The 24,328-nt window shown below is 37.9% G+C and overlaps 1 protein-coding gene across 17 annotated transcripts in view; it reads right to left on the bottom strand.

Annotated features, from left to right (window-relative positions):
* The window catches only part of Mgat4c (MGAT4 family, member C), a 764,987-nt gene that overhangs the window by 36,639 nt on the left and 704,020 nt on the right, over positions 1 to 24,328 (bottom strand). For 14 of the 17 annotated variants that reach the window (XM_039078699.2, XM_017594737.3, XM_039078702.2 and 11 more), the window contains one exon: positions 1,252 to 1,301. The exons of 1 other annotated variant lie outside the window; for it this stretch is intronic. The gene's annotated coding sequence lies outside the window, so the exon portion shown is untranslated. Of the gene's footprint in view, positions 1 to 1,251; positions 1,302 to 5,941; positions 6,017 to 24,328 lie in introns of all 17 variants that reach the window. 2 more of the 17 variants (XM_063263216.1, XM_063263217.1) reach the window with 1 other exon arrangement.

The following is a 24,328-nucleotide window of genomic DNA, read 5'->3' as shown; positions in this document are numbered from 1 at the left end:
GTGTTCTTTGTTGGGTGTTTTTGCTATTGTCTTCCTGACTGAGATTTGGTTAGTCGGAGTAGTGGGCAGGCAAGAATTATGGAGTAAAATCACAGATAAAACAAGAGGAAAGATGAACCATATTTAGATTAAATATTTGGGGAAAATCATATTGTATTTGCTACAGGGCAATTTGGGAAGGGATATAAATGTAAAAGAAAACTGCTTGCAAAAATGTATATTCATACCCAATGTCTATTCATGCCCATCTTCAAAGAACCCAATTTTTAATTTTACAAATGAACATAAATTAAATAGGCTTTTCATATATTGTTTTTATAGATAATAAATATGTAATAATGATAATTACGAGATTCTCAAAAGCATTAACATTCATAATATTTGAAAAGTATAAAAGATTGAAAAGATAAACATGAATTACTTCTTTTATTTTCCAAATACAGAGATTACATACCCATTTTCTCTGTTGACAAAGCTTAATAGTTTGGTGACATTAACATGCTAGAAAGATCTAGCTGTAGGGAAGGGAAAGAAATAGGAAGCATAACAACAGAAGGCAAGATTGAAAATTGTAGAAGTCATAAACTAATTTGAAATAAGGGTTAGCAGAGGTTAGTTATTGAATTCAATTCAAAAAAGAAAAATACTTTTTTCTACGCTTCTCTGAAAAACATGAAGCTTCAACTATTAGCAGCTTTAAAAACAAAAACCCTTGTGTTTCTAATCTGGCCAGTCTATTTGGTATGGATAACCAACTTATAAGTGACAATATAAAGATGAAGCAAAGCCATCCATGAAATCAACTGAAAAATCTAGAGGTTCCTAAAAACCAAGAGTCTAATATGTTTGAGACTTTAGGAAAATTTAATTTATTAATATTATGTCTATGAAAGACTCACCATGCTTCCTTACTTTAGTAAAATTTTATTTCATGTCTTACAATATTATAGTCTTACCTAATTACACTATTTTAATAGATAACATATTTCATTTTTAAAATTCAACATTCAAGCTACATGTAATCTACTCAGGAGCTGTCTTAGAAGCATCGTCAGAATTATCATCATGAAAGCAAGGCAGTGGAGCAAAAGGATCTCAAACATAACACCAATGGTTAGATTCCTAAGCACTAGCAAAATGTACCCACTGCCAGCAAATTTTATTAATGAAATATATATATATACATATATATACACTATATATGTATATTCATATATTTCTCTCAGAATTAGCAGTGCAATGCTGTCTTACCTTAAGAAAGAAGCTGACATAATCTGTCCTGTATAAAAGCTATTGTCACCCTGGAAGAGAGAAAGTTCAATATTACTACTATAGTTAAATGACTCATTTGTGATTAAAAATAAAAGAATAAGGTTCTATAAAAATTGGTATTTTCATGGAAGGGCCCTGGAAGTTTAGAGGTTTGACAAGGTGTGCGGGGTGGGGACATCCTAGTGGAGACAGTGGTGGGGGGCAGAGAGAAGGTATGGGATGTGAAACAGTAGGACGGTGGACCAACAGGGGAATAAAATCTTAAGTATAAAAATAAATAAATAAATTTTAAAAATTGCTATTTTCATGCAACTGAATCATCCTTATATTTACATTTAAAAATAGACCTAAAATAAAGTATATAGTTAGATAATTTATTATACATAAGACATCTTTTCTTGAATTAAACTATATGCATTAAAAGTTGTCAAAATAAAAATTTAAATTACATGTAATAGAACAACACAAATGTAACACATATAGTTACTTTGTAATGTTGAACAATCAATGAACTATACTTGAAATTATTTCATTTATGTTTTGGGTTATTTTCTCTATGATAGTAATTTTGGTCCATAGTACAGAGTTTTTGTTCACCTAAAAAGGCATAGGGTAGTTTGTTACAAATTTATCCATCTTATTGATTTTTCTATCATCTATAAGGGCTTACAACATTCACAAGATTGTTCCTGCTACAACATTATAAATTCATTGCCCGGAACACAGTTTGCTATTGAATGTCTGCCAGACTATGTTAACAGGGGCATTCACAAGACATCCAAAGCTGTACTAAAGTGAAAATGGGAAACACATTCTGTAAAGGTTGCCTATTTCTAAAGTCTTTTGCATTTTCTTTAACCAAAGGAAGAATAAGAAGCAAATATGACATTAATTAACATGAACACTTTCTTATAAACATAAAAGTAACTTTTATATCAATAAAAATTCACTGCTCTGGATTTTTAATGTATCCCTTAGAAGGAGCAGAGGTTGTTTTCATCAATAAAACCTCAAGTAAATATTAATTTGTAATTTGTAAAGTCATATTGTAAAGTCTGTATAAAGACCGCACTCATTTGTAACATTTATATGCACTTAGTTATCTACAATGGCATCATTGGCTTCTCTCAGCTGATGATTACCAGTTAAGATAAAATTGCATTGCCTTTTTTCATTGTAAATCTCATTTCAATATCATTCTTATTCAAGGTCAACTGGTTTATGTAGGATGATGTCACAGGTGAGGCAGGTACAGGATAGAAGGAGGCCTGTCATTGGAGGAGAAGGAAGGATGGGCGGGAGAGAAGTTTGAAGGAAGAGGAGGAGTGTAGGGGAGAGAGGAGGAGAAGAGGAGACAGAGAGAGGGGAGAAGCCATGGCAGGTGATGTTAAGATTCTGCTCTGTGTATTTACAGGTTGTTATTAATGTTCTCAAGGGATGGATGGTACTGGGCTTTGTATGTTTAAGTGGGCAATTATATCTTACCAATTGGATCTAAGATTATTGTGTTGTGTGTTCTTTTATGTGGGGGTTTGAGTGTAGGAAAGTGAGGCTGGGATGTGTTTCCGCCAAGATATCTAGCAGATATCTGGGGCACTGTGGTGAAGACCTAGTGGGTAAAAAGACACCGATACTCATTATTATTTTAATATTTTTACAACAACAGTTTTATAATAGACCTGTGTCATAAGTCAAACATTTCCAATCATCATCATCATCACCATCATCATCACCAACACCACCAACACCATCACCGCCACCATCATCATCATTCATCAACAACAACAATTTCAACAACACAGTCACACACATACACATGCATTTTAGATCTCGTTTTCACAGTAATATCTGATAATCACCATATAGAATATGGCCATTTATTCTTTGTAGGGACAATCTCATATGCATCATGTTGAAGCATCCACCTGTCAATAAAAAGCTGATGGCCTATTAGCTCAGGCAGGAAATAGAAGGTGGGACATCCAGAAGAGAGAGATGGAATTGTGAGAAAGAATCAAGAAAGAAAGAATTTCACAACTGGGCTCTAAGAAAGTTGGACATATGAAAAAGGGGGGGGGGTAACTAACAACGTGATGACATCATAGAATAGAATAAATGTGTTATATAAGTCATTAAATAATCAGGAAATAACCCCAGAATTATAACCTAGACATTTATTCATATATAAATTAGTCTTCTAGATGTTATTCAGGAATTGGGATATGGGTGGAAAAGTCTATTGTTACATACTTGTGTGAATATCAACAACTGGAAACATGTTGAATATCAACGAATTTCAGAACTTTTAATGGTATATGAAGGCATGTTGAGTGATAATTCTATGTACTTAGGGAAGTTATCATGTGGTTGTACTTGAGAGGTGACATACTTGAAAGCAAATATTGGGTTAAATAGGGAAAAAAAATGAGCCTTATTCCATATGTTAAAAGAAATAAAATAAAGCTACTTGAGGTTTTCTTCATGGACATGACTCTTGATGGCCCATGTCCTGGCCCTACAACCAAGCACTTTAAAAAAGCACTAAGTGAATGCCATGGGATTAGAAACCTCTGGAAAGTTGGAGAAAAATGTGGCATGGAGGACAAGAGAAGAATTTCAGGGGATGGAATTAGTGATAGATTTGATTATGACACTTTAAATGTATGAATTGACTTCTTAAACAATAGAAAAAGGATGGAAAAAAACATCCTGTCAAAATTCTGACATGGATACAATAGATGATCTCTAGGTTACATTCCTTATACTGAAGCTATTGGCAGTTCATTGCCAACTGAGAATAACTTTTTGAGGGTATAGGAATATATGCAAGTCTCATGTTCCAGTGGATGGCCCTACATTCTTACTCGTGTAGGACTTAGTGTGATTTATAAAAAGAGACATGAAGCTGGGGAAGGAATATTTTGGTGAATGTCCTAGTTACTATTCTAATTGGTATGATAAAACATCATGACCAAGACAATTTGGGCTTATTGTTCCAGAGACTTAGAGTCAATGATGATAGAGCAAAGGCATGAGAATGGGAACAGGAAACCTAGGGCTCACATCTTGAATGTCAAGCATGAGACAGAGTGCACTGAGAATGGTAAAAGGCTATTGGACTCTCAAAACCACACCCCAAGTGACATACTTCTTCCAGCAAGGCCACATTTCCTAAAGATATACCTACCTAAAGATGAGCTACCCAAAGAGCTTTACGTACTAGCAACCAAGGTATCAAACATCTGCGCTTATGGGAGATTTTCTCATTCAAATCACCATAGATAGACAAGGAAGTTAGAGGAGGGGAAGGGAGAAGAAAATCTCATATTCTGTTGCTATAAATAAATAGATCCATTCCTTGATTCTCTATCCCTTTTTTCTGTTTTGCCTATCCATTTTTGTGCACTAGTGTGATGTCTATGTTATTATAGACAAGGGTGGGAAGGGCTTCCCTCTTTGCTTTTATTGATCAGGAATCTTTGTCTATCCATGAACTTGTATGGTCCCTTAATATTTTAGAATTATAGTTATTGTCCTGTTAAAACTGTCATTGATATTTTGGTGAGTTTTACATTAAATATTGAGATTGCTTGAATAACTTGCACACCTTAACGGACTAGGAGCCTGTGCTTTGATACATTTTTAACCTACAAGACCTCAGCTCCTATAGATCAGTGACCTTGGGACTGGATCTACCCTTAGAGTAGAACCCACCTTGAGGGCTGTGCTTATAGTGTATTTCAAGCCTCTGGACATCAGAATCCATTCACCTTTAAACTTATCCTATCAGGTAATTGGTCCCTTGAAACCTCAGTACTCAGAGACGAGGTTTGCCAAACTTCAGTTAAAAGCTGAAGTTTCCAAACCTGCACTATGTCCTATCTTTGTAGCAATAAGTTGATAAAGAACTTGATGTGGATTTTGTTACCCTCCATATTCTCACATTATCTCAAGTCAAATAGTTGTTCATAATATACATTTTAATAATAATGTCATAATAGATTTGTCCTATTAATTTTAGTTTCTTAGTGATGTAAATGTTTTGTATAAAACATGCATAAATATGTTAAAAACAATTCATAATTATAATTGCCTTCTATAAACCAGAGATAATATAAAAAAGCATGCATTATAAATTTGTCATAGTTTTTGAACTGGTGGTAACAATTCATGAAAACTAAACACGTAGAAGTGATGCCATTTATTAATATTTAAATATATTTACATACATATTCAACTCTGATCAACTGAGTAAAGAAATATGTATGACATGGAATCAGGAGAGGGACATTTATTGTTGGAGGAAGAAATCACATGGGCAGTAGTAGTGACAGAGGGAATCAATAAGTTAGGGACAATTTAGTTAAAAGTATAATGCCACATTTTATGAAAATGCTATGATGAGACTCATTACTTTGTATAGATACTAATAAAACTTAATGTTGAATAATAATTTTGGAGTACACAAATTCCTTCTACGAAATGAATGTTGTCTATTGATATTTATTACATTAAGAAATATGGACTTCCTGCAGTCTTCCCCCAAAATTGCCCTGCTGAGCACTTGAAGTGCTTCAAGCATCAGATCCACCATGCTACATCACTACGCAGAATTTACAGCCGATAAGAAACACAAAACATGATAGAAAATGAAAGAGAGAAAGATTACCTTTCTCAAAAATCTATGCTCATCAGACTCTTAAATCTTGAATTCCGTTCCTTCCATATCATTCTTGATGTGGATCTTACAGGAAGAAAAATGGGTTAAACTGACTTTGCTTCACTGTCAAGAGAAACCTATGGTCAGGGACATATCTAATTCCCAGAGCTTTCATCATTAATATTTTATGAGTCTCAGTGATCTGTCCTATCTAAAAGAAAAATTTATCTTTCATTTGTGCAAGCAGTGTCTGCCGAGTAATAGATTCCATCTCTATAAGCTGGCGGTGAAATGCAAACCACAGCAAAGGTATCACGAAGCAAAGTATTCACTTTATTTCTTTTTACTGGAGTCTGGCTGCACTTTACTGCAGTTGCAAAGTCAGCCAAGCAAAGTAAAAGATCTTTGGGGAACAATGAAGAGAGTTCCTTTCCAACTTTCATCAGTCTATACTCGTGAATGTCTACTGTTGTTTAAAATGACTTTTAAAAGAGATGAGTAGTTATACGCCCTTTTTTGCAAAACTTTACAAGAAGTTGCAATCACTAGAATATCATTTCATTATATTTTGTAAATAAATCCACTGGCTCAATGTTGGAGTCCCATTCCCTGTAGTATAGATATGAATAAATGGCAAATTAATGGTCACCAAACTCTTCCAATTGGGAGATATTAATTTGTGATTTGATTGAGCAGACTTTCCATTCCCTTGAAGTTGGGTTTTCTATACAGGCTTATCTGTGACACTTAGCCTAAACTTCTTGTGGTTAATACATAGAAATGCCAAGTAAGAGAGGGTTCTAAAACCCAACTTCTTTGAAAGTAGAAACTGTGAAGCTCCATAACATTGATTCTAAAAGCGATTTCTTATATAAAATTTCAGAAGCATAGAGAACAAAACAAAAATTATATAAACTGAGTTAGGCCAAATATAATGACTTCTATACAGCAATGTTCACAAGCAGTCGGGTAAAAACAAAAGTCAAGAGTGGAAAGAGTTTGTAGACAATTTATCATCAGCATCTTGAAAGAAATGAATCTAATTAAAATATAAATTAAAAAAGACATGACTTGATATTTCTCTAAGACAACACACAAACTACCAATAGATATATACAGGAATACTTGACATCACTGAACATCAGAGAAATTTAGATTAAATCTATTATGAAATACTGCATCTCTTCAACTAGGAAAGTCACATAAAAATAATATTATTTTTATCGCATATCATTATATGTCAGAGAGGATGTAGAAAAAAGTGAATTCTAATGTAAAGTGTGTAATAATGTCAATAGTATAACTACTAAGAAGAACAATATGGAAGCTCCTATAATTTTCAAAATACAGTGGCCATATGATCCAGTAATCTTATTAAGCATTTACAATCTCAGGAAATTAGATGAGGGGCATCTGGGTTGTTTCCACCTTCTGGCTATTATGAATAAGGATGCGATGAACATAGTGGAGTATGTGTTCTTAGGGTATGGTGGGGTTTCTTTTGGGTATATGTACATGAGGAGTATAGCTAGGTCTTCAGGTAGAAAAATTTTCAATTTTCCAGGGTTCCACAACCTAAGAGTGGATAGAGAAAATGTGGTTCATTTACAAAATGGAATACAATTCAGCTATTAAAAACAAGGATATCATGAATGTTGCAGGCAAATGGATGTAACTAGAAAATATCATCTTGAGTGACATAACCTAGACCCAAAAAAGATATATCCCTGAGAAGTGAATATTAGCCAAAAAATACAGAGTGTTGACAATGTACCCCACAGACCCAAACAAGTTAAACAATAAGAAAGGCCCAAGGAAGAATGTTTAAATCCAACTTAGAAGGGTGAACCAAATAGTCATGGGAGACAGAGGGAGGAAGAACATGTGTGGGATAAGGGAAGAGGAGGAGAATAGGGTGGCAGGATTCCTTATGGGAAGAGACAGGAGAGAGGACCCCAGAGCCAACAGGGCCAGGAGAATCAATGAAGACATGCAGCTGCCAAGGAGAGGGAATCTCTAGGAAGTCTGAGAGACCAGGGATGGGGGAGGTTCCTAGGACTCAATATAGGTAACATTAGACCTTAGTCACAATGGCCAACAATGGGGATATGGAACCTGAGAGACTACCTCCAGTAGGCAGATAGGAACCTCAGTGAAGGGATGGGGACACCAACCCACCTACAAAATTTTAGACCCAAAATAGCTCTTTTCTAAAAGAATTACAGTGATAAATTTTGAGCAGAGCCTAAAGGAATGACTGACATATTACTGGCCAAATTTGGGATCCATCCCATGGCGGGCATGACACTATTACTGATGTTATGTGACAGAAGCTTAGCATGACTGTGCTCTGAGAGACTTTACCCAGCAGCTGACTGAGACCCATATAAAAACCCACAATCACTGGATGGACAGGGGAGAGGGACCCCAATGGAAGAGTTAGGGAAAGAGTTGAAGCAATTGAAAGGATGGCAACTTCACAGGAAGACCAATAGTGTCAACTAACCTGGACTTCTGGGAGCTATCAGAGACTGAACAATGAACCAAAGAACATACATGGGCTGGTATAAGGCCCCAGGCACATACGTAGCAGAAGGCTGCCTTGTCTGGCCTCAGTGAGAAAGGATGTGCCTAATCCTGTCGAGCCTTGATACCCCAGGGTGGGAGATACCTGGGAGGGCACTGTCTCAGAGGTAAAGAGGATGGGGCAAAGAACTCTGAGAGGGAAGAACATATGGGTAGCAGTATTGAGGATGTAAATAAATAAAATAATTAACTAAAAGCATGAGTTAACTGAAGAGGTATTTTCCATCCTATATTCATTGGCACATAATAAAATATAGCTCAGAGAGAATCGCCCTATATATCTACCTGTGAATAGATTGTTAAAGGAAAGGTAAAGGTATGATCCCTGATATTTTTGGTTGTGTGCCTAGACTTTAATGGCTGAGCCTTCTTTCCAGCCTTGAACACATAGGCGCAGGTGAAAATTTCCTGAGCAGAACACCAACGGTTTATGCTCTAAGATCAAGAATTGACAAATGGGACCTCATAAAATTGTAAAGCTTCTGTAAAGTAAAGGGCAGTGTCAATAAGACAAAACAGCAACCAACAGATTGGGAAAAGATCTTTACCAATCCTACATCCAGTAGAGAGATAATATCTACCATATACAAATAACTCAAGAGGATAGACTCCAGAGAATCAAATAATCCAATTAAAAAAATGGGATATAGAACTAAACAAAGAATTTTTGACTGAGGAATACCGAATGACAGAACACCTAAAGCAATGTTGAACACCCTTAGTCATCAGGGAAATGCAAATCAAAGGAACCCTAAGATACCATCTCAGACCAGTCTGAATGACTAAGATCAAAAACTAAGGTAACAGTAGATGCTGGTAAGGATGTGAAAAACTAGGAATGCTCCTCCATTGTTAGTGGGAAAGCAAGTTGGTACAACCACTCTGGAGATCAGTCTGGTGATTCCTGAGAAAACTGGACATAGTACTACCTGAGGACCCAGCTATACCACTCCTGGGAATATCCCAAAAGATGCTCCAACATTAGACAAGGACACATCCTCCACTATGTTCATAGCAGCCTTACTTATAATGGCCAGAAGCTGGAAAGAACCCAGATGTCCTTCAACAGAGGAATGGATACAGAAAATGTGGCACATTTACACAATGGAGTACTACTCAGCTATTAAAAACAATGGCAACATGAAATTCTTAGGCAAATGGAATGAACTAGAAAATATCATCCTGAGTGAGGTAACCCAATCACAAAAGAAAGCATATGGTATGCACTCGCTGATAAGTGGATATTAGCTCCAAAGCTTGAAATACATAAGAAAAAATTCACAGACCATGTGCAGCTCAAGAAGAAGGATACCAAAATGTGGATGCTTCATTCCTCTTAGAAGGTCAAACAAAATACTCACTGGAGGAAATACGGGGAGAATGAGTAGAGCAGAGAATGAAGAAAAGGTCATCCAGAGACTGCCCCATCTGGGGATCCCTTCCATATGCTGACACCAAAACCAGTTTCTATTGCTGATGCCAAGAAGTGCATGCTGACAGGAGCCAGATACGGGTGTCCCCTGAGAGGCTCTGCCAGAACCCTATTGATACAGATGAGGATGCTTACAACTAACAAGACTTTTGGCCAGAGGACACCAATGGAGGAGTTAGAAAAAAGACTGAAGGATCTGAAGGAGTTTGCAACACCATAGGAAGAACAATAGTATCAACCAACCAGACCCCACCAGAGCTCCCAGGGACTAAACTACCAACCAGTGAAGTACCCATGGAGGGACCCATGACTCTAGTCATATATGGAGCAGAGGATGGCATTATCCAGCATCAACAGAAGGAAAAGTCCTTGGTCCTGTGGAGGATCCTTTCCCCAATGTAAGGAATATCAGGACGTTGAGCTGGGAGTGGGTGCATGGGAGTGGAAGCATCCTCATAGAAGAAGGGAAAGGTGGAGGGGGTATGGGACAGGAGGAAATGGCAATACCATTTGAAATGTAAATACATAAAATATCTAAGAAAACTAAAATTTAAAAATTATATATAAAATATTGATAGACATTATTTTTAGGTAATAAATATACTAACATTTTTGTTATTGAAACACTTTAGAAAAATAACAGAGTAATAATCACGATAAAAATGTATGATCTCTTAAAAGATAAGTGCAATGATTTCATTTGTATGAATCATCCAATAAGAACCAAGTTATCAGGAAGTGACATGGGGCTGTAAGTTAGAGGAGATGTTCAGCAAAGGATGTGAGATATTAGTTGGACTTGAGGGATAATTTCGAGAGATTTATTAAATAGTGGTTGCTATAGCAACAACTCCCTCTATTTCTAAGAGAATAAGAACATAAACATTTAAGTTAATACATGCATTACTTAACTTGATGAAGCCATTCCACAATGGAATGTCTATATTCTAAAATATTATGATTTATAAACATGAATTAGATGATCCATAAATTAACAACAACAGTAATGAAAGGCCAGATTAACCATGGGTGTGATTCTTCTGGGTTTAAATAATCCACAGAATCAACTAGAGTCATAGAAAGATGCATGTTGTTCCTGCGTGTAGCTGAACACTTGTGTGGAGAAAAGTGCTTAGTTCTGTAGGTATCAGAGGAAGCAATGATCAAATGGGTCTTTGTTTTGGTAGGACATGGTCGTTGCTAGGTTTCTCCTTCTTATTGTTATTATGGTCCAGTTGCAAGCACTGTGCAAGTTACCCTTGAACTAAGTGTGAAGGTTCATCGAGAGCACCCGATAAATAAGAAAGTGGATGTTTAGGGAGTGGAGGAAGCCCTATGTGAATGAAATAGTGAGTGAACGTGTGTTTTAACTTAGGACTCAATGGCTTTTACTCATGAGGAATTGGCAAAGCTGTTATGCATATTGTCCAGGCTCATGAGGATTGACGGATGAAGCTTTCAAAGCATTCCTTGGGAGTCCATGTTTATGAATGATTCATCAGTATGTTTAGTTACTTGCAACTGTGGATTCACCCCCTGGATTTACACAGACTCATACTGTTCACCAACAAAGACTAGTTAAACCCTTCCTCCCTTTACTGTACTAAAACATACTAATGTTACAGGTTGCTATGGTAGTAGTCAGAGAATCCCACCTAATCATAGCTTTCTTTTGTGAGTCTGTGTTCCTTTCCTTTCTTCATTCCCTTACTGTCTCTAGCAAGAGGTTTAGGACCCAAATTGTTCAGGACACACCATAGTACATAATCAATAAAAATGTGATATTGAAAGGGTATTGAAACGTTATTTTCCTTCACTGTAGGACTGCAGCTCTCTCTCTTTCTCTCTCTCTCTCTCTCTCTCTCTCTCTCTCTCTCTCTCTCTCTCTCTCTCTCTCTCTCTCTCTCCCCACCCTGTCCTGTTTTTCTTTTTTGTTAGTATTCTCTTCTCATTTTTAAGTATATGTAATTATTTAATACCTTTCTCCCTACCTGGTAGTAAATAGCACTTTGTTCATTTGGGCTTAATATTGTATCCCTAGTGTTTATTCTCTGTTGACAAGAGGTAGGCATCCATTAAGTTGCTATTAAAAGATTCATTTTTTTTTCATTTTTATCTGTGCCTACTAGCATTTTCTGATATGATAATCATCACCAATGCCTAGGGTAGGAGTGATTCCTTATTCAAAGTATAGCTACTGTTTTGACACATAGAAATTACTGATTTAGAAATCACCTGTTACTAAAATATCTTCTGTGCTATGATTAATGTTTTGGCTTCACAGAGGCAACTAGTTGGAAGAATATGGTATAGGCATAAAAATAATGCAAACCCATGATCTACTAAATGTAAGGAGAACAGATTCACTGTGCTTGTACTGTGTATGTAGACACAGAATCTAATATTTGGAGAATAATACAGTTACGCTATTCAGGAGAGCTACACCTGCCTGTAAGAAACAGCTAAACTTTCCTCTAATGCAGGTGCATATAATATTTGTAGTAGAAGTACACAGGATTCTCATGAATGAGGGGAGTTAAAATTCACTATATGTGCTAATGTCACTATATGTGACATCATCATATCCTTATGAGATTATTTTTTCTCCGGTTCAATATGGCAATTGGAGTCTTCAAACTTTGTAACCCTTTTTTTTTAGATTTGGAATGAAGGGGAATACAGGGTAAATGACATCTTGTTTATCTTTGGTCTTGGCCTGAGTTTGGAACAAGTGAACAACATCTGGATTATTCTTTGTGATATGACAGTGTTCATGATGATACCAAAATCCACCTTATATTTCGCTATCAACTTTTGAGAGCTCAACTATCTGCATTAAGCTTCCAGCCACTAGGCAATGCTTCTGTTTATACAAAACGTACCTTTCTTTTCCATCCAGTCTGTCCATCTTCTATTAGGTTAGTGAACTCTGTGACTCCACTGACTGGACAATATTCTAGAAGGCATTCCTAGTTAAATCATTTTTGATGCTGATCTCATTGGGTTTTCAAAAATCAGACCACATAAATTCTCCCATTCTCAATTTGATTGAACAGGTTTCTCAGAGATACAGTCTATTCTAATTGACCTTTCTCCATGGCAGCCACAGTGATCAACTGCTATTTTTCAAATGCAGTTAATATACTTCAGGATTCTGAGCCCTTTAACCTATAATCTCTTTTCCTGGATAAAATCCCAATCATCTGTCATCTCTTCAAGACTATCTAGGACTTTGATAGGATTATTTAAATCTCATTTTAGGTTTAAAGTTAGAGTGTTCATTTCACCTCCTGTAAGTCTTTTGAGTCTGTTTTCCAATGGCTGTACTTTTAGGATCTGAAGCTTCAGACTGGAATTTTTGTGTGTTTAGAATACAGTAGATGTAAAATGATTGCTTCCTAGATAGCCAAATAGTTGGATTATTATAACACATTTCTACTAATTGAATATTTCAGGACAAACTTGAATTCTATATATTGTCATTCAAAATTTATTTTTGATTTGGTTGATCTTTATGGACCTCTTAAATGATGAACATTACACAGAAAATCTGAGGACATTTAAATTGGCATTGATTCACTTCCTTATTTAGATACCAAATAAACCTTTGATTAGATTAATATTAAAAGAGGAACAAAAACGCAAAGGTCTCCTGGAGTGGAGGTGGGAGTGGGGACATCCTCGTGGAGACAAGTGGGGGTGGGGTGGGGGTAGGAGGTGTGGGATGTGAAACAGTCAGAGGGTAGACCTGGATGGGGAAACATCTGGACTGTAAAAGAAATAAATAAAATTTTAAAAAATCAACAAATAAATAAATATAAAAATGCAAATCAAAGTGTTCTTTAATTAGCACATTAAATGTTTAGTTATTAATATCTTTATGAAACCTATATTTCTTAGCTAGGGTTTTACTACTGTTAACAGACCATGACCAAGGCAAGTCTTATAAAGACAACCTTTAATTAGGGCTGGCTTACAGCTTCAGGGGTTCAGTCCATTATCATCAAAGTAGGAACATGGCAGCATCCCTGCAGGCATGGTGCAAGAGGACCTGAGGGTTCTACACTACAGTTTCAACTAAAAGCTGTTAGCAAAATGCTGACTTCTAGGCAGCTACGATAAGGGTCTTAAAGCCCATGCTCACAGTGACACATCTACTCCAAAAAGCCACACCTACTCCAATAGTGCCACACCTTCTAATAGGGCCAACCCCTGGGCCAAGCATATACAAACCACCATTTCCCACTCTCTGGACACCCCCCATAGGCTTGTTCAAACATATGAGTCTATGAGGATAATACCTAAACATAGCATAATGCAAAATACATTTAGTTCAACTTCAAAAGTCTCCATAGTCCACAACAGTCTGAACGATGTTAAAAGTGCAAAGTTCAAAGTTTCTTCTGATACTCATCCAATCATTTAACTGTAATTCCCAAAGCAAGACAGGAAACCAACTGGGCAAACCCCAAACTTTGCATCTCCATGTCTGATGTTAAAGTGATCTTCAGATCTCCACATCCTTTTCATCTTTGGCGAATGCAATAAACTTTCTTGTCCTGGGGTGTTTCCACTCCCTTTTAGCATATTTCCTCAGCCATAATACCAGAGACATGGCATCTCAAACATCTTGGGGTCTACCAGGCAACTTCAACATTACAGCTTCTTGTCTGGGATCCACACATTATCTTCTAGGCTTTTCCAAATGGCTGGCATCACTTCTCCAGCTCTGTCCTCTGTAGCACTCTAGGCTCTGGCTGACTCTACTCCACTGCTGTTCTTGGTGATCCTCCCATGGTACTGGCATCTCCAATACACTGGGGTCTTCAGCTTCACCTAGGCTTTATCAATAGCCTCTCATAGGCTCTCTTCATGGTGCCAAGCCTCAACTGCCTTGAATGACCCCTTCAGTCCTAGCTGTCAACTGCAACTAAGACTTAACCTTCACCAATGACCTTCTCTGGTCTCTTACAGTGCCAAGCTACAGCTGCTCACCATAACTGCTTCATACCTTCAACACTAGTACCTTCTGTGTGATTCTTAAACATCAAGTTCAGCTGCAGCATGAGGTGCAACCCTAGCTACCTCTGGAGCACAGCTCCCTTGTGCTCTCAGAAAACACTTCCCAGATTTCACCTCAGTGATGCTGGCCTCTTCTTAATCACCACTAATTTCTTAGCTCTATCTAACCAGCATCAACTATCACAGTAGAAACTTCTATTTTTGACTCTAAAGTCACAGCCATATGTCCAAAGCTGTTGAGTCCCTTGTTCTATTATATTATCACCAGGTTTGTTTTGCAACTCCTTCAGTGCTTAAGCTTGGCTGTTCTGGAACTTGGTCTGCTGATTGACATTGAACTCAAGAGATCTGCATGCCTGTCTCCTGTAATGCCGGAATTAGAGGCCTGTACCACCACACATGGATTTAAGCTATTCTTCACCTAGCACCTGCTTGTTCAAGGCTTTCCTTGAATTCAGAGATCTGCTTGCCTTTGACTCCTGGGATTAAAGGTTTGTTCTGCAATGTGTAGACCTAAACTTTGCTGGGTAGGATCTTACCACAAGGTCACCACTACTTCACCAATTCAATTTAATATCCTTGAACACAGGATTCACCTCCATTTCACTTCCTGGAGCCCCTTTACTTCCACAACCATATATTTTATATTTTCCCTTCTAAGCTTGCTATTCTTGTTTAAAATGATCTTCTTGTGACTTAACCTGAGAAAAATGTCTATGATGGGCATTTCTGAGACTTTCTTTGTCAATGCAATTAATCAGTCTCTCCACCTTAGCTTCAGGCAGACTCTTCAGCCAAGAGCAAAAAAGCAGCCACATTCTTCACCAAAATACTACAAAGAAACAGTCACATAGTGAAGTTCTTCTCCACTGAAACCTCTTGGGCTAGGACTGCACAGTTCAAATCACAACAACAAAGTCTTCCATATTCCTACTAGAATGGCTCATTAAGCCCCACTTAAAACATTCCATGGTTTTCCTATACCAAAGTCCCCAAATCCCTATTCTTCCAAATAAAAACAGGGTTAGGCCTACCACAGCAATACCCCAGAGTACTTGGTACCAACTTTATCTTAGTGGTTTTATTGCTGTGAACAGACACATGACCAAGGTAGCTCCTTTTTTTTTTTGAAATTTGTATTTTGTTTATTTACACTTTAAATGTTATATCCCTTCCCAATCCCCCTAACCCATCCCCTCTCCCATGCTTCTATGAGGCTACTCCCCCACCCTACCCACACAGCTACTCCTACTTCTCCACACTAGAATTCCCCTACACTGTGGCACCAAGCCTTCACAGGACCAAGGGCCTTCTCTCCCATTGATGCCAGATAAATCCATTCTCTGCTACATATGCAGCTGGTTGGTGGGTTAGTCCTTGGGAGCTCTGGTGGGTCTGGTTAGCTGACATTGTTTTCTTCCTTTGAAGTTGCAATACCCTTCAGCTCCTTCAGTGCTTCCTCTAACTCCTCCATTGGGGTCCCCGTGCTCAGTCAGGTGGTTGGCTGCTAGCAGAATACTCACTCCTAGGGAGGAAGACTAGGGTACTAAAGTCCATGCCCACAGTGACAAAGTCTATTCCCACAAGGCTACTCCTTCTAATAGTGCCACTCTCTGGGCCAAGCAGATACAAACCATCCCACCCTCCCTTTCTTCCTCCCTCCTTCCCTGCCTTCCTCTCTTTCTCTCTCTTTCTCTCTTTGTCTCCCTTTATCTATCTCTCTTTGTTTCTAACTCTCTCCATACTTCCTCACTTTTATTGTAGTGTTTTGGCATCAATTAATTGGTTATTTGTTTAACCCAGAACAATGTACTCATTTTCTGTAATGGAAAAGCAGTACTTCATGTCATAGTAATTTACATGAATTACTTTAAACTCTAGTAATGAACTCCAGCTTTTAACAATTACATGGGTTTCATTATGATTTTTTAAATTTCATTTTTGGTTACTATACAAAATAAGCAACACATTTTCCTTTTTTAAATAAAGTAGATTATTTAACTCACATAATATATCCTGATTATGGTTTCCTTTTTCCTTGTACTCCACGGAATTCCTTCTAACTACCCCTCCAATTAGGATACACTTTCTTTCTATGTCTCATTAGAGAATAATGGGCTTCTAAGAGGTAATAATAAAATATAACAAAATTAAAATAAAATAACACAAAAGTTATCACATTGAAGTTGGACAGAAAAACCCATAGAAAGAAAAGAGCCCAAGAGAAGGCACACAAACAAGATATCTACTCATTTACCCACTCAGGAATCCCATAAAAGCATTAAATTTGATTTAATAATATATACTCTGAGGATTTCATGCAGAAACCTGCAGGTTTGGTGTATGCTACGTCAGTCTCTGAGTTCATATGATTTAGAGAACCTCACTTTTCTTGGTGTCTACCTATCTCTCTGGCTCCTATACTTTTTCTGCCTCCTATTCCACAGGGTTCCCTGAGCTCAAAGGAGAAGGATTTGATGGAGAATTCAAAAATAAAGATGAGTGTTCGAAAGTCTCTCAATCTCAGGTTAATGCCTGCCTACAAGTCTCTGTATTTGTTCCCAACTGTTGTAACATATTCTCTTGTGCTAGTTGAAAAAGCGACTGGTTTTAGAGCATGGCAGAAAATAATTAGGATCCATTTCATTGCTATTTTTAATTAAGTAATTAAATTTAGAGAAATTTTGTTTAATTTACCCTATGTTCATTGGCTATCTAGTTTATGGTTATTGGTCATTCAGTCACTATTGGGTATCAGTTCCATCTTGTGGCCTGGGCCACAAAGTCAAATTTGTGACCGGTTGGTCACTTCTAGAATAATTGTGCCATCAGTGCTCTAGCATATCTTGCAGGCAGGACAACACTGTACATCAAAACATTTATGTTTTGATTGCTGAATTTGTGTTTGTCTTTCTCTTTTGGTAGCAAGCAGAGTAACTTCTTTTCCCAAAGACATTAGGATTTAGAGAGGAAGGCACGACATAGGTGCCAACCTGACTTCTCCATGTTCAATGGGTTATATAGATGTTATCTTGAACAATGGAGTCTGCTGTCAGTTTAGGGAGAGCACCCTGCAATATTTGGCCCAAGGATACCTTAGGCCCACAAGTCAATTGTATGCAACCCAGTTCCAGTACTGGAAGTTTTGTTTGGTGACAAGAGATGGCCAGATGGAACAGTCTCCTATACTATCTGGCAACTGTGCTTAGGTCAACTACATATATGTGTATGGTTTTGGAAGTGTCTACTGTATTAGGTTACCTTTTGATATCTAATTTCTTAAGCCCTTTATACATTTTGGATATAAGCCCTTTGAAGGATGTGGAGTTTATAAAAAAAAAAAGGCTGAGACTGAAGGAACAGCCATTCAGATCCTGCCCCACATGTGGCCCATACATACACAACCACCAAAACTAGATAAGATGGATGAAGCTAAGAAGTGCAGGCTGACAGGAACTGGATTCAGATCTCTCCTGAGAGACACAGCCAGAACATGTCAAATACAGAGGCAAATGCTAGCAACAAACCACTGAACTGAGAATGGGACCCCCACTGGAGGAATCAAAGAAAGGATTAAAAGAGCTGAAGGGTCTTAGAACCCCCTAAAACAACAATACCAACCAACCAGAGCTCCCAGGGACTAAATCACTACCCAAAGTTTGACTCTGTGCTCCAACTGCATAGGTAGCAAAGGAGGGCCTTGCTGGGCACCAATGGAAGGAGAAGCCCTTGGTCCTGCCAAGGTTAGACGCCCAGTATAGGGGATTGTCGGTGAGGGGGTGGTGAGGGGTGGTGGATGGGGAGGGGAACATCATTATAGAAGAGGAAAGGGAGGGACTAGGGGGATGATGGACAGGAAACTAGGAAAGGGAATAATATTTGAAATGTAAATAAGAAATACCCAATTAAAAAAATGGAAAAAATAAAAAAAATATTTTAAAAAGCAATAGCAACAGCAACAACAACAACAATTCTTCCCCATTGTGTAGGCTACTGCTTTATCTGAACATCGGTGGTTTTGTCTTTTTCTTTTTTTCCTGAAGCTTCTCATTTTCATGAGATCCCCTTTATTCATTGTTGATCTTATTGACTCTGCTAAGGGTACTTTCTCTTCAGAAAGTCTCTTTCTGAGCCAAAGGTTTCAAGGATATGTGTATTTTATACTCTGTCAGGTTGTATGTATCTCGTTTTATGTTCATGTTTTGATTCATTTGATGTTGAGTTTTTTGCTTGGTTATGAGTATGAATTAATTTGAACTTAGCCATTTTGACTGGTGTGAGGTGGAATCTCAGGGTTGTTTTGGTTTGCCTTTCCCTGATGACTAAGGATGTGGAACATTTCTTTAAGTACTTCTCAACCATTCGATATTTCTCAGTTGAGAATTCTTTGTTTAGCTCTGAACACCATTGTTTAATAGGGTTATTTGATTCTCTGGATTCTAACTTCTTGAGTTCTTTGTATATATTAGATATTAGCCCTCTATCTGATATAGGACTGATAAAGATCTTTTCTCAGTACCTTGGTTACTGATTTGTGCTATTGACAGTGTCCTTTGCTTTACAGAAGTTTTGCAATTTTATAAGGTGCCATTTGTCAACTGTTGATCTTAGAGCATAAAGCATTGGTGTTCTGTTCAGGAAAATTTCCCATGTACCCATGTGTTTGAGGCTCTTCTCCTCTTTCTCTTCTGTTAGTTTCAGTGTATCTGGTTTGATATGGAGGTCCTTGATCTAGCTCAATTTGAGCTTCGTACAAGGTAATAAAAAATGGATTAATTTGCATTCTTCTTTTCCCCACTTTTTTATTGAATATTTTGTATTTACATTTCATATGTTATCCCCTTTCCTGGTTTTCTGTCCATAAACCCTCTATCCCATCCATCCCCCCCACCTACTTCTATGAGGGTGTTCCCACACCCACATACACCCACCCCTTCCTGCCTCCCTGCCCTGATATTTCCCTACATTGAGGCCCTGAGCCTTTGTAGGACCAAGGGATTCTTCTCCCATTGATGCCCAACAAGGACATTCTCTGCTACTTATGCAGTTGAAGCTATGGGTTTGCCCATGTGTACTCTTTGGATAGTGGTTTAGTCCCTGGGGAATCTGGTTTGTTGGTATTGTTCCTCTGATGAGGTTGCAAACCCCTTCATCTTCTCCAATTCCTTCTTTACCTCTTCCATCGGGGACCCTGTTCTCAGTTAGTGGTTGGCTGCGAGCATCCCCATTTGTATTTTTCATGCTCTGGCAGAGTCTCTCAGGAGTCAGCTATATCAGGCTCCTCTCACCATGAACTTCTTGACATCAACAATAGTGTCTGGCTTTGGTGGCTCTATGAATGTGGGCTGAATCCCCAGGTGGGACAGTCTCTGGATGGCCTTTCCTTTGTTCTCTGTTCCAAACTTTGTCTCCATAACTCTTCCGACAAATATTTTTGTTCCCTCTTCTAAGAAGGACTTAAGCATCTGCACTTTGATCATTCTTCTTCTTGAGCTTCATGTGGTCTGTTGACTGTATCTTGGGTAATCTGAGATTTGGGGCTAAGATCCACTTATCAGTGAGTACATACTGTGTGTCGTTTTTTGTGATTGGGTTACCTCACTCAGGATGATATTTTCTAGTTCCATCCATTTGCCTAAGAATTTCATGAACTCATTGTTTTTAGTAACTAAGTAGGACTCCATTATGAAATTTACCCCATTTTCTGTATCCATACCTCTGTTGAGAGACATCTGGGTTCTCTCTAGCTTTAGCTATTATAAGTAAGGCTGCTATGAACATAGTGAAGCATGTGTCCGTGTTATATGTTGGAGCATCTTTTGGAAACATCCCCAGGAGTGGTATAGCTGGGTCCTCAGATATTACTATGTCCAATTTTCTGAGAAACCCCCAGACTCTTTTCCAGAGTGGTTTACCAGCTTGCAATCCCACCAGCAAAGGTAGAGTGTTCTTTCTCCACATCCTTGCTGTCATCTGAGTTTTTGATCTTAGCCACTCTGACTGGTGTGAGGCAGAATCTAAAGGTTGCTTTGATTTGCATTTCCCTGATGCAAATGTACGTTGAACATTTCTTCAGGTGCTTCTCAGCCATTTGAAAGTCTTCAGTTGAGAACTGCGTGTTTAACTGCTCATGTTTTAAACAAATTTACTTGTTTCTCTGGAGTCTAACTTTTTGAGTACTTTGTATATATTGAATATTATTAGTCTTCTACTGGATATAGGATTGGTAAAGATCTTTTCTCAATGTGTAGGTTCCCTTTTGACCTGATGACAGTGTCCTTTACCTTACAGAAGCTTTTCAGTTTTATGAAATCTCATTTTTCTATAGTATTTCTTAGAGCCTTGTGTTTTCAATAGTAGCTTAGAATTATCATTTTAAGGTCTGTGAAGAACTGTGTTAGAATTTGATGATGATTCCATTGGATCATTAGATTTTTCAAATGGCCATTCTTACTATATTAATCTTACCAATCTATGAGCATGGGAGTTCTTTCCATCTTCTGATATGTTCTTCAATATCTTACATCAATGATTTGAAGTTTTTATGATTCAAGTCTTTCAATTGCTTGAGTAGGGTTACCCAAGAGAGTTTATATTATTTGAGGCAATTGTGTAAGTAGTTTCCCTGATTTTCCATCTCTGTCATGTCTACATTTGGAGGGCTGCTTATTTTTGTGAGGCAATTGTGTATCCAGCTACTTTGCTGTAAGTGTTTATCAGCTGTAGGAATTTCCTGGTGAAATTTTACAGTCACTTAGGCAACAAATTTTTCATATTCAAAAAATCAGAGAAAAGACTTAAGCATTTGTAATATGGTAATTTCTATTTCATATACAATAGCAAATGCTTGAAGGACCATTCTACTGGCTTGTGTTTCTATCTAATTGCATAGATAAGCAGAGAACATACACTCCTTATCATTTACTATAATAATCATGTATTAATTAGGCAATAAATCATGGTAACCAGATTCTTCTGTCTATTGAAACATTCATTGTTAAAAAAATAACAAGTATATTTTATGCAAAATTAGTAGATATAGAGAAAAAATAAGTCTTATTTGTGGAGTAAATTTAATAAAAGAGAATGTTGGGACCTGCCTTGAACTCATTGGACTTTGAGACAAATTCCTGAACACACACCAATAGCTGAGGCACTACAAACAACAAATAATAAGTGGGACCTCATGAAACTGAGAAGCTTTTTTTTACTAGGCTAAGGATATCATCAAAGGGACAAAAAAATCAGTCTACACTTAAAAAAACGTGTATCTGACAGAAGAATAATATCCAAAATATACAAAGAAATCAAGAAATTTGGCAACAACATACCAAATAACCCAGTTAAAGTGGTATACAGAATCTCAGATGAATCTGGGGATTCTCAGAGGAATCTAAAATGGCCAAGAAGAACTCAAAGAAATGTTCAATGTCAGTAGTCATCAGGGGGATGCAAATAAAAACTCTGAGATTACACATTATATCCCTCAGAATGCCTAAGATCAAAAATCAAGTAATAGTACATGCTGGTGAGGATGTGGAGGAAGGGGAACACTCCTCCATTGATAGTAGAAGTGTAAACTTTAAAACACTTGAAAAATCAATATGGTGGTCCCTCAGAAAATCAGGAATAGTTCTACCTTGAGACCCAGCTATACCACTCCTGGATATATAGCCATAGATACCCCCACTATACCAGAAGGACACTTGCTCAAATACATTCATAGCAGCTTTATTTGTAATAGTCAGAAACTGGAAACAATCTAAATGTTCTTTAACTGAAGAATGAATAAATAAAATGTGAAAGAGCCAATCCCTGACCTTGTTAATGATACTCTTCTATGCTTCATCCTGAGAAGCTTCATCCATAGCATTTGGAAAAAGATACAGAGACTCATAGCCATATATTAGGTAGAGTTCAAGGAGGCTTATTGAAGAGCAGGGGATAGAATTAAGAGAGTAGAAAGGGTCAAGGACATAAGAAGACGTACAAACTCAACTCATCTGAGCTGATGAGGGCTCACAGAGGCCGATCCCTAAATCAAAGAGCATACAGAGGTTGGACCAAGTGCCCCCCACATTTATCACAGATTCAGCTTGGTTTTCCTGTGGGTCCCCTAACAATTGGAGCAGGGGTTGTATCTGACTATGTTACCTGTCATTGGATCCCTTTCCCCTAACTCAAATGCTTGGTTGGACCTCAGTGGGAGAGGAGGTACTTAGTCCTTCTGGGACTAGATGTTCCTTGGTGGGATGGCACCCAAGTGAGGGGGGTTCTCCTCCTTTGAGGAGATAGGGAGGGGTAAGGGGTGAAGGAGTTTTAAGTTCAGGATAAGAGGATGGGAGGCCTGTGATTGGAATGTAATGTGAATAAATCATATAACATTAAAGGATGAAACATTATATTATGAAATAAAGGAGAAATTTATAGCAGGCATAGCATGAATGCACAGAGACTTGCAGCATGAACAGGGACTGTACAGGTGTGGAGCTAATGGGGTCCCAGCAGTGAAAGTAGAGGTGAACACAAGTTTCCACCTGACAGTGACCATGTAGCATCTGCAAGGAACACTTATGAGTGCTTCGCTGATGGTGTTCTACTGAGACAAAGGTCCAGGGAGACCCCATGCATTCTTCTAAGGACTACAGAAAACCCTTCCCACTGGGCAATGGCCAACAGTAAATTTGATGGCCTCTATGCTTATTGCCTAGTGTGTGATACAAGGTCTCCTTGATTTTGCTATGCTCTCTATAGGGATATTTAGTTCCACTTTGCCAATCATGGGAAAGCTTGAGATCATACAGGCTGAAAGCCCTGTGGTTGCTTCTGTTTCTCTCAATATTCTTTCGAGGGGTAAAACCTTCCTCTCCTCTTTTTGACTCCTTCGTTCCTCCTTATGTGACCATTAACCTTAGGTACTTTGGGGGACATGTAATCATTTCCCTTGGGAAACAGTCAGACTGAGTGGCAGGTGTGGAGAGCAGTGGGCCTTGCTTGCATAACTGTTCTGAGGAAGCTATGTATGATCAACAGAGACTTACAAAGGGTGAAACAATGTCTGATCAACAGAGTCTTAGAAAATAGGGAAGTCATGTCTGGTCAGTAGAGACTTAAAAAATGGTTCCAGAAAAGATGATATCAAGAATTGATAGGTGCATATCAGGAAAGGCTGCTTGGTACAATGAATACATCTCTGCCTGCAATTAACTGCCCCACCTGGGGTTTCATCCCATACATAGTCACCAAACCCAGACAATATTGTGGATGGCAAGAAGTGCATGGTGACAGGAGCCTGATATAGCTGTCTCCTGAGAGGCTCTGCCAGAGCCTGACAAATACAGAGGCAGACGCATGCA

This window comes from Rattus norvegicus, chromosome 7 (genome assembly GCF_036323735.1).
Source record: "Rattus norvegicus strain BN/NHsdMcwi chromosome 7, GRCr8, whole genome shotgun sequence".
Lineage (NCBI taxonomy): Eukaryota > Metazoa > Chordata > Mammalia > Rodentia > Muridae > Rattus > Rattus norvegicus.
The sequence above is the reverse complement of the archived record's forward strand: the minus strand, read 5'-3'. Positions and strand labels throughout refer to the sequence as shown.